At 38.6% G+C, this 17783-nt stretch overlaps 1 protein-coding gene across 11 annotated transcripts in view; it reads right to left on the reverse strand.

Annotated features, from left to right (window-relative positions):
- The window catches only part of LOC145255848 (uncharacterized), a 542783-nt gene that overhangs the window by 452896 nt on the left and 72104 nt on the right, over positions 1-17783 (reverse strand). The gene's annotated exons all lie outside the window — the stretch shown is intronic.

A 17783-nucleotide genomic window follows, 5' to 3' on the forward strand; every position in this document is an offset into this window, starting at 1 on the left:
ACGTATCATGTTGAGTCATTGCGTTTGGGATTGTGCCGAATCGTAGGAGGTGTTGTTCGAGATCATGTCGTGTCGAATCATCGGAGGTGTTTAGGTCTGAATTGACAGTGTTGTTCAGGATCGTGTTGGGTCATGTGGACAAAATTGTTTGAGACCATGCTGCCACGTGATAATTTTTTTTTTTTGTTCTTTCTTCCCTTATGAAGCAACACAAAATAAAAGAATATAATAATCAAAGCTCATCCGTTGCCTTAGGCATGAGCCCGAACCAAATTTTTTTTTTTTTTCCTTTTTAGAAAGGTGTCGATGATCATCCATTTTAGAAAAAAAACCTGTTGCGTTTACCTAAGCTAGACACTTTCACCAAAATACCACATTCACTCTGTGTCTTAATCTTACTTGGACGAATGATCCCCAATTGTTTCACTTAGTGATACCAACTTTTCTTGTCTTTTCCTCGCTTTCCCTCAGTTGAGATGTATGTAGATCTATTTATCCAACCAGAACTTTGTTTAACACGTTCATCTCATTGTGTACAATCACGACTCAGAGTTGACTTCAGTCTCAGTAGCAGGGAGTCAAAACAAACTGCCATTCATCGAACAATAGCCATGTTGTTTCTCCGCATCATCTGAAAGACCGAACTAGAAGGAACTCACATGTAACATGGCACTATAGCCTGATCACCTTCACACTACGATAACACAATATAAAGCAGTTAAGCCCTGGGTATGTGTGTGATACCATTGTTTAACGTAGAAATAGGAATCTCAACCTGTCTCGTCAGTCCCCAGTGATTTTTTTCTCGGTTCTGATCTACTCTAGATCGATTTTGACTTCAATCTCTCTGATTTCTCTTAGGGGAAACCTCCAACTGCCCTTGACTGGACTGTCATCCACTGAACTTCAAAAGTCCCTTGCCAATCCTAAATATATATCTATTATTCAGTCCTTAGTGATTTGAATAACTGCCCCACTTCAGCTCTGGGTGGCTGTGTGTGTGTGTGTGTGTGTGTGATACTGTTGTGTACTGTAGCAATGTTTGTCGATAACTGTCTGGTTGCGCTAATCCTTGGCGATTTTTTTCTTCTGTCTTATCTACTCTTGCCCGGTTTTGACTCCAATCTATCTGATCTATCTCGGGGGACTTTTGATCCACAATCTGTTTTCCTTGATGTCCAAACTGTAATTGACCTCAAGTTTCAAACTAAACTCCCATCAAATGTACTGTCGTAAACTGGACTCTGTTGTCCATAATCCACTCCTATTATCATTAAAAACTTATTGACTCTCGCAAATTCATAATCACTCCACAAAATGCCCGCAAACCAACTCTACAGTTTGGAACAATAAAATTGTTGTCCTAGGAAAGGTGACATGCTTCCATTTCCGTTTGATGAAAACCAGTTTCCTTTTTTTGCTGTAAACCATGTACTAGTTGGTCAGTTGTGTACAAATCCTAACAGCGATAGCAGTTTTCTATCATGTCTGAAAGCGACACAATGTTCAATGAGCGAGATCAGAGATGTGCTACTGTACAACTCATGCTCTCTACCGAATCACACTATGATAACAGGACCATTGCCAGCACCTTCAAAATGCAAAACGGATGGCTTAACGCTTCAGGGCATAGCTTAATGAACGGTTTTGGTCTTTGGTGTTGTTTCAAGTGAGAGCCACATCATGCCACCTCACATCTGTGAAGTCAGCTTGAAAGTCAACATCAAAATGCACCTGGATGTGCTGAAGAGTGTGGTGATCCCCTGGTGCAATCAAGTGGTTGCTAGCAGACCCTGGGTGTGGTAGCAGGACTCAGCGCCGGCCCACAAGTCCAAAGAAACCCAGTGCTATAACTTTCCTCCCTGAACCTCCCTCCTACGACCTGGACCAGCTGAACTACTTCGCTTGGTCATACGTTGAGAACATCACCAACATGACCTCCCACAACACCAAAGCCAGACTGATCGCCACCATTCACCAAGTATTCGCCGATGCTTGTGGAAAAGGCATGTTCCCAGCTTTGAGCCATGTATTGAGGTTGTGATTGAGGCTGAAGGCGGATACATTGAATAGATGTCAGTTCTACTACATTGAATAGATGTTAAGTTACCTGGATTTGTTTTTTCAAGAAAAGTTTTTAAATAAAGCTGTAGCGTTGTTTTCTTTAGGGCGACAAATTAATCGTTCTACCCTGTAAATATATCTATATCCATTGTCCAACCTATTTATTAGTCAGTGTCACACCTTGATTAAAACCTAACCTGAGTTTCCTTTTTGTATGCGTTATGAAACTAGCAGGAATACCTAGCATTACCCAGGACAAAAGTGTAACATACCTTCTATCCTTTTTTCTTTACTCCCGCCCCCACCTCCTCTCTCTGGACATACACAAATAGCTCTAGTCAGTGTAAGAGAAATAACTGTGTGAAAAGAAAATCAGAATTACTTCCCTTTACATGACAAAGGGTTGGTTGGTTGTTTTTGTTTTACGGCATATCAACCTTTTTTTTCAGGTTATTTAATGCCGAATCTAGTTATTTTGAGGAACAATTTTTAATGGAGTATATATTTTTTTTTAAGTCAGATTCTATTTAACCCATAGTTGGGACCCTAACAGGTACTACTACTCCGGATCAGAGTGGACCTGGGAGCAATGGCAATTAAAGGGTGGCTCCACAGTCCCTAAGGCCCGCAAGGTGGGGCCTCACCATCGGATATAGTTTTAGGTCATCTCCAGGACCAAATGACAAAGGGAGATATAGCAAACAGAAAAATTAATTTGCGATTTGGTCTATTAGTTTAACAGGCTTTGCAAACTCATTTTTCCTTATTCAAAATTCACGCCTGTGAAACACTGTTCCACTGGTCTGCTTCCCACTTGAATACAACATGGTAGCCTTCCAATCCCATGTAAACAAGTTCTTATTGCACAGTCTTTATAAATAATCAAATTCTATCTAATCCACACCATTAACGATTACTACACTACCATCTTACATTCATTGACCCTTATCCTCAAGTGGCATTCGGTCCTTAATAAGTGGTGACTCCCAAGCAAAAAAAACACACACGCACACACAAGTTTTGGGTACATTTTAAAAACAATATAAATTTATATTTGAATTTAATTCTCTTCAAATAATTCAGTTGCCAGTGTTTTTTTCTGCTGTTCAAACAAAATGCATCAATCATAACAAATATCTCATTCATGTTGAAGTCAAAACAAAAATTGTCAATCGATAATCGATTTATTATTATTATCGAGTCATTTCTGATATGAAGTAGAAACTGTTTTACTGATTTTCACAACAATAGTTGAAAAAACAAATTTAAAATCGATGGCAGGCACCGCCTCAATCATTTCAAATTTTTTTCTTTTTTTTTTAGTCCACACATTTAACATTTAATTTAGTTGCGATGTGAAGAAACTGGTTAGAATGAGATGTAAGAAGAATATAATTGAATTTAACATTCTCATCGTTATAGTTATATCCATCATTGGAAGATGAAGAAAACATGGTTCTGGCTCTTGACCGGCCTGAAACCGGACATCCTCACAAACTAAGCGTTCGAGATGAAGCTATGTTGATTAATTGGAACAGGAAGTAATTCGAAAGCCATTCACTCATTTAAACGGATGTATAACCAGCAAAACAACAAGGAGCAAAGATACCTTTCAGACACTCCACAGTTTATAGGACTGGATTGTTGAATTCACCTCAGGGGATTTCTGCCACTACTCACCAGCATAGTGTTACCATTGTCGACCAAGCAAATTGTCTACCTCGCATATGTACATATGATGCATGAAAATGAAACTTGGCCATTGTGGGTTGAGGACATGTGTTGCATGGTGAGAAGTTATATGAGAATGATACAATGGATATGTAATGTAAATCTTACAAACGACCTTAGATCTGTTGACTTAGAAGAAGATTAAATCTGGACCGTACAGGGAGATGTGTGCAGAATATACACTGAAAGAATAGATGATGGTTCTTAGTAAATGTAGAACAGTTAAAGTAGTTGAGACACAAAAAGGAGCTCATTTTTAGCAAACACGAGAATACTCACAAGGAATTCTGGTTTAGTAAACCCCGCAAAATACCAATCAGAAGTTAAATGTCAAGTGCCAGAATTAGCAAGGGGTGAATAACTTTTATTCATTTTGTCAAGCCCCTTACCAGAAAATTTGCATTTCATACATGTCAGCTTTGATCTATGCAGCCATTTTATTCCGTTTTATTTTAAATACTGCCGGCTTTTTATAGAAACCCCCACCCCCAATTAATAGCGCTGAAATCGTACATAATTTATGTTTCTGATTTTTTTCAGACGAGGATTCATTATTCGTATCCTTTGGATTCATTGGACTAATGTTCTCATCTTGAGTGTGATTTTCACAACGTTTCAGTTAACGCAACCTCCGACCTTCTTTAGGTGTATCTTGTTGAATGCAGAAATGTTTCTGTCAAACTTTTTGAAGTACTCTAACCACTGCGGCACGAGTGCTTGTGCACGGATGTGTGGCGCAGTGGTTAAAGTACCTGGAAAAATCAATTGCAAAAAGTGATATTCACCTGAAGGTTGAAAGTTCAATTCTCAGTGTGGGTGATTGTAAAAGACAATTGTGAATTATTTAGGACTTCTATACAGTCATGGGTGACGGATCAAGAGTATGCTACTCCCGTGAAGTAAATAAAGGGTTTCATTTGAAATTTCACCCAAATTCCTGAGTTCAACAAGATACACTCGAAGGTCGGAGGTGACATTAACTGAAACGTTGTGAAAATGACACGAAAGATGAGAACTAGTCCAATACATCCAAATTGTACATATATCTTTTGTAAATAGAAATGCCGAAACCTGGGGATAACATTAAAAAGGTAAAAGCAGAGAAAAAAAAAATGTCGGAACCTTTCTTAACTTTCAGCATTGTACATTTCTTTTCGATTCTTCGCCAAAGCAGTCATACCTTTCTTTTCGTCTCTTCACCAAAGCAGTCATACTTTTCTTTTCGTCTCGATTCTTCGCCAAAGCAGTCATACTTTTCTTTTCGGTTCTTCGCAAAAGCTGTAATACTTTTCTTTTCGTCTCGATTCTTCACTAAAGCAGTCATACTTTTCTTTTCGTCTCTTCACCAAAGCAGTCATACTTTTCTTTTCGTCTCGATCCTTCGCCAAAGCAGTCATACTTTTCTTTTCGGTTCTTCGCCAAAGCAGTCATACTTTTCTTTTCGTCTCGATTCTTCGCCAAAGCAGTCATACTTTTCTTTTCGTCTCTTCACCGAAGCAGTCATACTTTTCTTTTCGGTTCTTCGCCAAAGCAGTCATACTTTTCTTTTCGTCTCGATTCTTCGCCAAAGCAGTCATACGTTTCTTTTTGTTTCGATTCTTCGCCAAAGCAGTCATACTTTTCTTTTTGTCTCGATTCTTCGCCAAAGCAGTCATACATTTCTTTTCGGTTCTTCGCCAAAGCAGTCATACTTTTCTTTTCGTCTCGATTCTTCACCAAAGCAGTCATACTTTTCTTTTTGGTTCTTCGCAAAAGCAGTCATACTTTTCTTTTTGTCTCGATTCTTCGCCAAAGCAGTCATACGTTTCTTTTCGTTTCGATTCTTCGCCAAAGCAGTCATACGTTTCTTTTTGTTTCGATTCTTCGCCAAAGCAGTCATACGTTTCTTTTTGTCTCGATTCTTCGCCAAAGCAGTCATACCTTTCTTTTCGTCTCTTCACCAAAGCAGTCATACTTTTCTTTTTGTCTCGATTCTTCGCCAAAGCAGTCATACTTTTCTTTTCGGTTCTTCGCAAAAGCTGTAATACTTTTCTTTTCGTCTCGATTCTTCACCAAAGCAGTCATACTTTTCTTTTCGTCTCTTCACCAAAGCAGTCATACTTTTCTTTTCGTCTCGATCCTTCGCCAAAGCAGTCATACTTTTCTTTTCGGTTCTTCGCCAAAGCAGTCATACTTTTCTTTTCGTCTCGATTCTTCGCCAAAGCAGTCATACTTTTCTTTTCGTCTCTTCACCAAAGCAGTCATACTTTTCTTTTCGGTTCTTCGCCAAAGCAGTCATACTTTTCTTTTCGTCTCGATTCTTCGCCAAAGCAGTCATACTTTTCTTTTCGGTTCTTCGCCAAAGCAGTCATACCTTTCTTTGCATCTCGATTCTTCGCCAAAGCAGTCATACGTTTCTTTTTGTTTCGATTCTTCGCCAAAGCAGTCATACTTTTCTTTTTGTCTCGATTCTTCGCCAAAGCAGTCATACATTTCTTTTCGGTTCTTCGCCAAAGCAGTCATACTTTTCTTTTCGTCTCGATTCTTCACCAAAGCAGTCATACTTTTCTTTTTGTCTCGATTCTTCGCCAAAGCAGTCATACATTTCTTTTCGGTTCTTCGCCAAAGCAGTCATACTTTTCTTTTCGTCTCGATTCTTCGCCAAAGCAGTCATACTTTTCTTTTTGTCTCGATTCTTCGCCAAAGCAGTCATACGTTTCTTTTTGTTTCGATTCTTCGCCAAAGCAGTCATACGTTTCTTTTTGTTTCGATTCTTCGCCAAAGCAGTCATACGTTTCTTTTTGTCTCGATTCTTCGCCAAAGCAGTCATACGTTTCTTTTCGTCTCGATTCTTCGCCAAATCAGTCATACGTTTCTTTTTGTTTCGATTCTTCACCAAAGCAGTCATACTTTTCTTTTTGTCTCGATTCTTCGCCAAAGCAGCCATACGTTTCCTTTCGTCTAGATTCTTCGCCAAAGCAGTCATACGTTTCTTTTCGTCTCGATTCTTCGCCAAAGCAGTCATACGTTTCTTTTTGTTTCGATTCTTCCCAAAGCAGTCATACGTTTCTTTTTGTCTCGATTCTTCGCCCAAGCAGTCATACGTTTCTTTTCGTCTCGATTCTTCGCCAAAGCAGTCATACGTTTCTTTTTGTTTCGATTATTCCCAAAGCAGTCATACGTTTCTTTTTGTCTCGATTCTTCGCCCAAGCAGTCATACGTTTCTTTTCGTCTCGATTCTTCGCCAAAGCAGTCATACGTTTCTTTTCGTCTCGATTCTTTGCCAAAGCAGTCATACGTTTCTTTTTGTTTCGATTCTTCGCCAAAGCAGTCGTACGTTTCTTTTCGTCTCGATTCTTCGCCAAAGCAGTCATACGTTTCTTTTCGTCTCGATTCTTCGCCAAAGCAGTCATACGTTTCTTTTTGTTTCGATTCTTCGCCAAAGCAGTCATACGTTTCTTTTCATCTCGATTCTTCGCCAAAGCAGTCATACGTTTCTTTTTGTTTCGATTCTTCGCCAAAGCAGTCATACTTTTCTTTTTGTCTCGATTCTTCACCAAAGCAGTCATACGTTTCTTTTCGTCTCGATTCTTTGCCAAAGCAGTCATACGTTTCTTTTTGTCTCGATTCTTCGCCAAAGCAGTCATACGTTTCTTTTTGTCTCGATTCGTCGCCAAAGCAGTCATAAGTTTCTTTTTGTCTCGATTCTTCGCCAAAGCAGTCATACGTTTCTTTTTGTCTCGATTCTTCGCCAAAGCAGTCATACGTTTCTTTTTGTTTCGATTCTTCGCCAAAGCAGTCATACCTTTCTTTTTGTCTCGATTCTTCACCAAAGCAGTCATACGTTTCTTTTCGTCTCGATTCTTCACCTAAGCAGTCATACGTTTCTTTTCGTTTCGATTCTTCGCCAAAGCAGTCATACGTTTCTTTTCGTCGCGATTCTTCGCCAAAGCAGTCATACGTTTCTTTTCGTCTCGATTCTTCACCAAAGCAGTCATACCTTTCTTTTCGTCTCGATTCTTCGCCAAAGCAGTCATACTTTTCTTTTCGTCTCGATTCTTCGCCAAAGCAGTCATACTTTTCTTTTCGCCTCGATTCTTCACCAAAGCAGTCATACGTTTCTTTTCGTCTCGATTCTTCGCCAAAGCAGTCATACGTTTCTTTTCGTCTCGATTCTTCACTAAAGCAGTCATACCTTTCTTTTCGTCTCGATTCTTCACCAAAGCAGTCATACTTTTCTTTTCGTCTCTTCACCAAAGCAGTCATACTTTTCTTTTCGTCTCGATTCTTCGCCAAAGCAGTCATACTTTTCTTTTCGTCTCAATTCTTCGCCAAAGCAGTCATACTTTTCTTTTTGTCTCGATTCTTCGCCAAAGCAGTCATACTTTTCTTTTCGTCTCGATTCTTCGCCAAAGCAGTCATACCTTTCTTTTCGTCTTTTTCCACCTCAAAGCAAACTCATGTGATATCGTCACTCCCCCATGAAAACAAAACGTCTTTTTATGCTGTCAACTCAAACCTCAACATCACCTAAATTTGCATTTATCTTCTTGTTATCATTTTATTTTTATATATCGGACAAGTTCCAGGTTAGAGTGCTCGTAATCCTGTTACGTTGTTCTTATTTAAATGACATATATTTGTTGTTGCTCATGTTAGTAGAGTCTTAGTGTGTTCATGTGTGTGATCATATTGTGAGATGCTAGATATAATAATATATATTCATTGTGAGTGTTCATATTGTTGAGAGATGGAGACCGGTCTTATATATAACGAGACAGACAGGTAGGGTACAGGCTACTACAGGAGAGCCGAACATGTAATTCAACGAGAGGTGATTTATGATACACTGACAGATAGACCGAGAAATAGTGCATTTGGCATTTAAGTTTGATAGTTGTACATATAATATAAACACATTACCTTTCTCGTTGTAATGAGGAACACAGAAAGATGGCAGTTATAAAAAACATGATGATCGTTTATTCTTCGACCGGTCGGAAATGATTACTTCACTTTAGGGGTTCAAAGTTGTTACATGGTTTCTTCTAAGCCTTCCGCTTTCCAGAAGGTGCCCTGACTCTAATTGAGAATCGGTCTGATCTCCTCTGCTTCTCTGATCTGACTGATCTCAATCTGATTCTCTTCTCCTCTAACTTTGAACCCTTTCCTATATTGAGAAATCACATGTATGTCTGGTCAACGTGACCACAACTCACGTGTTTCAAACATGCGCGATTTGCACGTTTTGAAACCACTTCTGGCAACCAGGAAACTTCTCATCTTTGTTGTTTTACAAAGGAATTTAACCTACTTGTTAATTCTCTAACCGATATTTTTATTATGCATGAATGTGAATAGATTTTCCAGCCAAATTTTATTTATAAAATATTTTAAAAGAATTAACAATTTAACTGGACATTCCATTTAAAACCTATTGTTCTTTAAAACTTATCTACAGGGTTCAATCCTTGTTTTATCTTATATCATTTTCATTTAACTAATTCTCTTTTTTTTTATTTACATGAAAAAGGCTGACCCCTTTTCATGTAACACTCCTCTCAAGTGGGCACACACCAACTCTGGGTGCTTATTACCATGACTCTTCACACCGCTATCACTAGGGCTATGACAACAGCATATTCTTATCATTATCAAGTATATATCCGACATAGTTAGACACAGTTATTCTACCGACAACCACTCCACTCTATATAAAAGCATTTAAGATATCAACAGACACACACTCGAGAGTCAAAACAATGAAAAGAATATGCTGTTGTCCTAGCCCTAGTTATCACAGTATGAATGCTCATAGTGTGAATGCGGTATTGTGGTGACTGAAACTAGTCTAATTATTAAAAGACTATTAGTATAGGTCAAAAAGATGATGCACAACTTTCACCCAATTTGGCTTTGTGTGATTTTTATTGCATAATTTTTTTCCAGTATTTTTTGTGGATTTTTTTTGTATGAAATTTATTGTAATTATTATGCATGAATATAATGAAGACCAAAAGCCACTTGAAATTAAGGGTCAATGTAAGAGATTATCAGTCACTAGTTTACGAGCAATTAGTGGAATTGAGTAAGTTTGATTAATTATGGGATTAGGGTTATGAGAAGCATTTGTTCATATCAGACCAGCAGGACAAACCGGCATTGACTCCCCCGTAAAATACACAAATAACTCTCATTCTTGACGTTATTCTTGCGTTACCTATGCACAATTCAAACATTTCAAAATACAACTGCCAGATACAATGCGTGGCTCTATACAAACAGACTTCTTTCTCCAAATGTACAACATGGCAAAGAAGCAGAAAAGGAAAAAAAAAAAAGAAAGAAAACAACATACTGAGGATGGAGTATAGCTCCGAAATATATTTAAATTATAAATTTCAAACAAGTAAAATATTTGTTTATTTTCCTAATATTGTGTTGTGATTTGGCTTTCAAGCACACTTGATGCATATTTTATTTTATTCAAATTAAAACAACGTTTTTATTGAACTCGCATTCTTGACATAAATATATTTTAATTAATGCAGAATTCTTACTTATTATGAACAGAAATATCATAAGAATTAAACGTAACGTTAAAAAATAAAAAAATGAAGCAAAAAAAAAAAATCGAAAAGAAACTGAGACGTGTGCATGCGAGTATTGTTGTTTTTTTCTGAACAGTTCACTTCTTCTGATAAAAAAACATACACATGCTGAAATCGAAATCAAAACCTAAAGACAGTGAGTCAAGTATGATTACCATTAGGCCAGCTTGACACGATCTTTAAAAAGTGTTTTCAAACCTATTTATTCTTAACATAAATAAACTGTCATGTGAACGATTCACGCATGCGCATTCATGAAACAGTTAACAAACAGATAAAAATCTAATGATCCTCCCCCACGTACCAATTTATCAATTTTGACCCCTTAGCAGCACTTTTTTCTGAATGAAAACCGATTAAAAAGTTTTCCACATGTCTAAATACCCTATATACCAAATTTTAAATCTGCAAATCAAAATTTCGTTGAGCATATAAGTTGAGAAGTGTCCTCTCATGCACACACACACACACACACAAATTGCAACGATAGAACAGAGGGTTGTTTTTTTGTAGAATATTTGTTTTCAAAAATTATTTTTCAACTAGTGGGGTCGTAAAATACACTTCATGCAGATTTTTTTTTATTTATTATTACAGAGTCAATTCTCTATTGAATAATATATTGTACCTAATATATAGTACTGATTTCAAAATTTAAGAAAAAAATGACTTGGGTGCCATCAGCTAGGATCGAAACCAAAACATTTAGCACTTCAGCCACGTTCCCTATTGTTTGAGCTATTGAGAGATAGGTATGAAAGATTTAATGCAGGACTTATTAGATTAGAGACTATTTTATTTGGAGAAAAAGAGATAGAGAGAGATTAGTGCCAGATGCACCATCTCAGATGTCTCAATATCCCATGCATGGGCAAATGGTGGCTTTGTAGAGATACAGGATGCTGGAAGATGCAAGTTAGTTTCATCTTTTTAAATATCGCACATTGCCGATATTGCATACTATAATGTACTGAATTTTTAAATAGATTGGATTCTAAAGACATCTTGAACTTGAGAGCCATATTTAATTTCAGAAGACTTACTACTTGTACTTGAAACGACATTTATCCTGGAGGAGTTGAGTCGGCTTCATGAAGATGCACATCTCGTATCGCTGCGGCCCAAGCCCGGCGATCAGAGGCAAGATCCCGAGTGAGCAACAGCCAGTCACGTCTCCAACGAGACAGGCCATAGATGAGCGGGCCCGAAATAAGTTCAGCGTCGGCTTTGATAGTCCCGAGCCACGTTCTTAGCTGGCCACCGGCACGTTTTTTCCAGCCGGGTAGAGGACGTGGGGAGATAGCCTCGTGGATAAAGACCCCTGTATCACAGCGAGAGGCATGGCCGAACCATCGAAGGCGTCGGGCCCGCAGTAGGTCAGTAATTGCCTGGAGATTGCAGCGACGCCGGACTTCTTTGTTGGCGATCAAATCCAAGGGACGGACAAGGAGAATGCGGCGGAGATTGTAGTGGTCGAAAACTTCTACGCGTCGCAGATCCGCTTTCCGTATGCGCCAGGTCTCACATCCATACAAAAGTATTGATCGGACGAGGGCCTGGTAGATTCGTATACGAAATACGAAAAATACGAAATACGAATTTCAGAAGAGTTCTCAATGGGTTGCTATTCTCTACAAGTCCTGGTGAAGAATTTTCGGTGGGTAGTTGTTCTGAACAAGTTCTGGAGGTGAAGAGTTTTAGGTTGGTTGGTTGGTTGATTATTTTTGTTTTACGGCATATCAACCCTTTTCGGGTTATTTAATGCCGAATCCAAAGATTTTGAAGAAAAATTTTTGGAATAGAATATATTTGTTGTTTTCACGTCGGTTTCTATTTAACCCATAGTTGGGACCCTAACGGGTACTACCACTCCGGGTCAGAGTGGACCTGGGAGCAATGGTAATTAAAGGGTGGCTCCACACTCCCCAAAGCCCGCAAGCTGGGGCCTCATCACTGGATATAGTTTAAGGTCATATCCAGGACCCCCATTGAGGGACTTTTACCCTCTGCAGGGGGGGGGGGGCAGTCGGCATATTCTAATGCCCCACCGACAGGGCCAAGAGTTTTAGGTAAGTAGTGTCTATAAGTAGAACCTTCCAACTTTCGGTGATCATATCCTCGTATCATATCAAAAATATTGCAACATTACAAAGAATGACATCCATATTCCTTTTTATACATAACATATTCAAAGTTGATGGCTTTAATGGTATGCTGAAAACGAATATCACCTTCAAATTTTGTGCAGACAAGTAGTTATCTGGATATCAGAACATTTTTTCCCAATGTATTACTTAATGAATTTTGGTGGTTGTCACCATTCTTACCATGGGGAGGCGGAGGTGTTTTGTAACACACGTGCACATTAGTATTTGTTCAGTTGAGAAAAAACATGGCCACCAATGAAAACATAAGGGATAACGAGTCTTAATATCTAGAAAATTACTTGTCTGCCCCAAATTTTAATGTGATATTCGTTTTCAGCATACTTGAACACCTATAAAAGTCGTAAATTTAACAGTGAATGCAGAGTTGTCATGAAAGTAAAGAAATAGCGAATTTACTATTGTAAAAGATAAGTTTTAAGTTTGTAAGAATGATAGAATATAATCGGAGATAATATGATTACAATGAAAAGAAAACCGAAAAACTCTTCGGTGTGTCCAAGACATTTTTGTTGTGCGTCATGGTAGATAATAGTTTGTTGTGATTTGGATTTGGGTATTTCCTGTAAATCCGTTCACTAGCAAGTTGATTGGTTTAAGATTTCAAGGATTTCTTTTCAGTGCTAAATTACGATTTTTATTCAAGAGTTTCAAGATGGTGGCTCTGCAAACAAAAGGGGCTTTCAACAACTACGAGCAACAAATATCAGAAAACAAAAAAGCTGACAAAGACACAAAATAAATGACTGAAAATAGCGTTAATTGAATTTTTTTTTTTTTTTTTTACAAAGGAGTCATCACTTATCAAGGCCTGGAGGCCACTCGAAGATAAAGGTTAATGAGTGTACAGTAGTCAATGGGAAAATATCGTTGTGATTGTTAGTAGTTGAAATTTGGTAAATTGGATTTGTTAAAAGGATGGTTCATCAAGAACTTGTTCACATTGAACGAAGACGACCATATTGTAGTCAGTTGGAAAGCAGAAAAATGGAAGAGAGTTCCACAGGCGTAAAGTTCTAAGAAAAAAGCTTTGTTCATGGAATCTACATTAGGTAGAGTGAGGGGGGGGGGGAATTTTAATAGTGGTTGCAGATAGACGAGTGTTTTTCATGACAGTCAGCTCATGGGGGACCACAGGTTGGAGCTCAAACGACCAATTCCCATAAAAATAATGATAGAGCAGGAACAAGCTCGCAACATCTCTTCTGCGGGAAAGAGGTTGCAGGAAAGAGAAAAGGGCATCTCCCGCTAGATTACGAAGTCTATTTTGAACTCTGCTAAGGCAAGATAAGCAACTTCTAGCAGCTTCTGTCCAGATGTGGCAACAGTAGTCCATCCTTGGATGTACTTGGCTCTTATACAGGTAATAGCATCAGCAGTGATATATCTACTGGAATATTTACACACAGACAGACATACACACAAAAATGTTTTATTTATATAGATGGAAATAAGGAGGGGGATTCTTATATTTTAAAAATTTTAACCATTTGTGGGTTTTTTGTTGGGGGGGGGGATTTCTTGTAGAAAATTTTTTTTCCAAATAATATTTTTCTACAAGACCCCCCCCCCAAAAAAAAAACCCACAACTGGTTAAAATTTTACCCCTATAATATTCCCTAGAGGGGCAAACAGAGTTATCCCGGAAAATCCGTTCTAGCAAAAATTTACTATCATCATGACTAATGTTTGTACAAAATTTCAAAAAACTTCAAGGAGTGAGCATAGAGAAAAGTGCAAACGGACAAACAGGAGTGGATTACTAGATCCAATTCCTCTTTTGTTGGGGGAGGGACCGATATATGTTTTCCAAAAATCATTTTTCAATGGAAGTAAGGAGGGAGAGGAGAATTTTTTTTTTATTCAAAAAAATTTTCTTTTACTAATAAGTCACTGTTAGTTAAGCAATGTTGGCCTGGTCAGTACTAAAATGGGTGACCATTTGGGAAGACCACGCACTATATGTAGGAGGATGTCAACAACCTTCCTGTAAGAGCAGCAAAAACCTAATGTCGTCATCTTCCCTGACAAGAATATACATGCGACTCGGGACTACTTGTGAATTGCATACTCCCATGAAACTTCCTCCTCGAAAGAAAATTGGTTCAACCCAACCACCATCAGTGCCGCTTTGGTATGCATGTAAGATAATCCCAACATGGCCTTGCAAGAACTACAAAAATAGTAACAATGACATGTGACCAAGATATACATGCAACTGGTAACCATTTGTAAATTTAATACTCCCATGACACTTCTCCCTTTACAGGAAGTTGGTTCAAACAATCTAGAATGAATGTCAAGTATTTTCTTCTCCTTAAATACATATTTCAATGTGAGATGTTTTTTTAGCAAATGTATACTTAATCATGGCCATGGTTCGAATTCTTTCAGAATGAAACTTTCTAAGAGCAACGAAAAATGATGTCATAGTGAAAATGATGCTGACTCATTGTAAATCTGGCCTCCAGCCAGAAACTCCAAACACTAGATTGTGATACCATGTGGTCCACCATCAACAACATCTCCAATCCCTACGGTGTGCCATGGATCACAGGTATTAAAAAATAAAACAACTCCAAGGGAAAACTGAAACTCTGACACCTTCTGGGTGTGTGTGGGACACCATCATGGGAAAACCACCTTCTAATCGCTAACGTTCATATCGAGACCATGTTCGTCAGTTGCCGTCAGCTCATCTCGATCTGCCAAACCTTTCCCTACTTGTTCCAAGCTACGATTTGCCTTTGACTGTGTCGAACTTCAACTGTCCTCAACTACATCCAACCGGCCTCTCCCTCAACCATGTCTAACTGGACTATGGTCAACTGAGTCTGATGAATAAATTCGCATCCATTCTTTCCACCAATCCCATTTCAGATATCTTTTTTCTGTTTTGATAAACCTATCATCAACGCAGACAAAAAGCTGAGGTAGGGTTGTGAATCAGGGTGTGGCGTTGAATGATAACAAAAACTACCTTCTTTATGCTAACGTCCATATCTTAGGTTTTCGGTCGAGACCATGTTCGTCAGTTGCCGTCAGCTCATTTTGATCTCCTAATGCTCTCCCTACTTGGTCCAAACTACAATCTGTCTTTGACCGTGTCAAACTTCAACTGCCCTCAACTGTGTCCAACTAATAACTTGCTTCAACTAGAATGTCATAAACATTGCAAAAACTCATTGACTGTTGCAAACTTCCACAACTGAAGTAAAGCTCATTGCCACAAAACCTACAGATCCCCCCTCCCAAATCTCCGATCCTTTTGTTATGATTCAATGCCACCCTCTAATTCACAACCCTATCTCAACTTCCTTTTGTCTGCGTTGGTGAACAAATTCGTATCCCTTGTCTTTCCACCAACCCCATTTCCTAGACCTTTTTTTTTTTTTTTTGATAAATATATTTCCTTTTTTGTTATATATTTTCTTCTTTTTTTAATTTTTTCCTAACATTTGGTGGAGGGAGGGAGCAGCATCAATAGTATCAAAAGATCTCTAGGCCTGTTGTAGGGTATAGCCATGTCTGTGATACATAATACCTACCTCACCCAGAATACACCATCGAGAGTCAAAGACTTAATTACTACACACAGCATTCACTTCAACGACATTTGTCTCCACAGAAAATAATATCTTATTAATCCAATCAAAAGTGGTGCATTCTATTGCGTACAGGAAATTAGAATCTGAATCCTTATTGGTTGATCAATTGATTTCTTATGCAAGTTATGAACAAAACAGTTTGAGTTCGACAAAAATTATTTATAGCAACTTCTCAGAGAGTTTGAGCTTTTCAGTTGACTCGGCTGAATTTTGCCACTTGAACAAGTAAAAAAAAATGTAAGAAATGCTCACATTATTTAATCTATGGGGATAGTCTGTTATCGTTCTTTCAGCCATGTGGAAAAAGCTTACACAAAGCTTACCAGACAACCTCTCTTAGCATTCTGTCAAGCTATTATGCAAGGTGACAAAAACTTCTCAACAGCTGCAATATCTTCGCCATCCACATATACAGGGTGGAACGATAAAATTACTGCCATAGAAAAGACGACATGATTCCATTTCCGTTTAATGAAAGCTGGTTTTCTTTTTTTTTTTATTGTAGACCATCTACTACTTGACCAATTGTTTACAAATCCGAAGAGTGACAGGGGCCTTCTATCATATCTGAAAGTGACACAATGTTAGACGAGTAAGATTGGAGATGCATTGCTATATAACTCATGCTCTCTACCGATCTAAGTTATGACAATAGGACCATTGCCAGCACCCTCAAAATGCAAATCCAGATAACAGAGATGGGCCCAGTGTGATGAAAACAAAGTTTCTGGCCGCACTTATGGTTTTTGGTGTGGTTTAAAGCGAGTGCCACATCATGCCACCTCACATCTTCGAAGCTGGCTTGAAAGTTAACACCAAAGTGTACCTGGATGTGCTGAAGAATGTGGTGATCCTCTGGTGCAATCAGGTGATCGCTGGCAGACCCTGGGTGTGGCAGCAGGACTCGGCGCCGGCCCACAAGTCCAAAGAGACCCAGGATTGGCTTCAGAAAAAGTGCTATGACTTTGCACCCTTCTCTCACTGCCCCCTCCTCTCCCGACCTGAACCTGCTGGACTACTTTGTTTGGTCATATGTTGAGAACATCACCAACATGACCTCCCACAGCACATAAGCCAGCCTGATCGCCACCATCTGCTGAGTATTCACTGAGCTCCTGCTGGCGCTTGTGGAAAAGGCATGCTCCTAGTTCCAAACCTGTATCAAGGCGATGATTGAGGCTGAAGGCGGCTACATTGAATAGATGTCAGACCTACTACATAATCAAGTTACATGAATTGATTTTTCAATGAAGTTTTAAAATAAAGCTGTAGTGTTGTTTTCTTTAGGGCGACAACTTTATCGCTCTACCCTGTATATATATATATATGTGTGTGTGTGTATAAATATATACATACCCCTGGCAAGTTCTTGCAATTACACTAACACCTGCTCCTTCCTGTGCTCTGAGTTCTCATCCAGCTCCATTGTCTTACACTTGTTTCACACACAAATTGCTTATCCTCCTTCAATTTCCAATAATTCCACAGCACTTCGTGTACACATGGATACCAGAAAATTATTTTTTATAATATTTTATACGAGAGAATCTACCCGACGTTGCCTGGGAATCAAATTAAAAACAGCACACTATCATATGTAGTAAGCAGTATAAAGTAATAAAGAG

This window comes from Euprymna scolopes, chromosome 31, assembly GCF_053919585.1.
Source record: "Euprymna scolopes isolate OS-2025 chromosome 31, ASM5391958v1, whole genome shotgun sequence".
NCBI lineage: Eukaryota > Metazoa > Mollusca > Cephalopoda > Sepiida > Sepiolidae > Euprymna > Euprymna scolopes.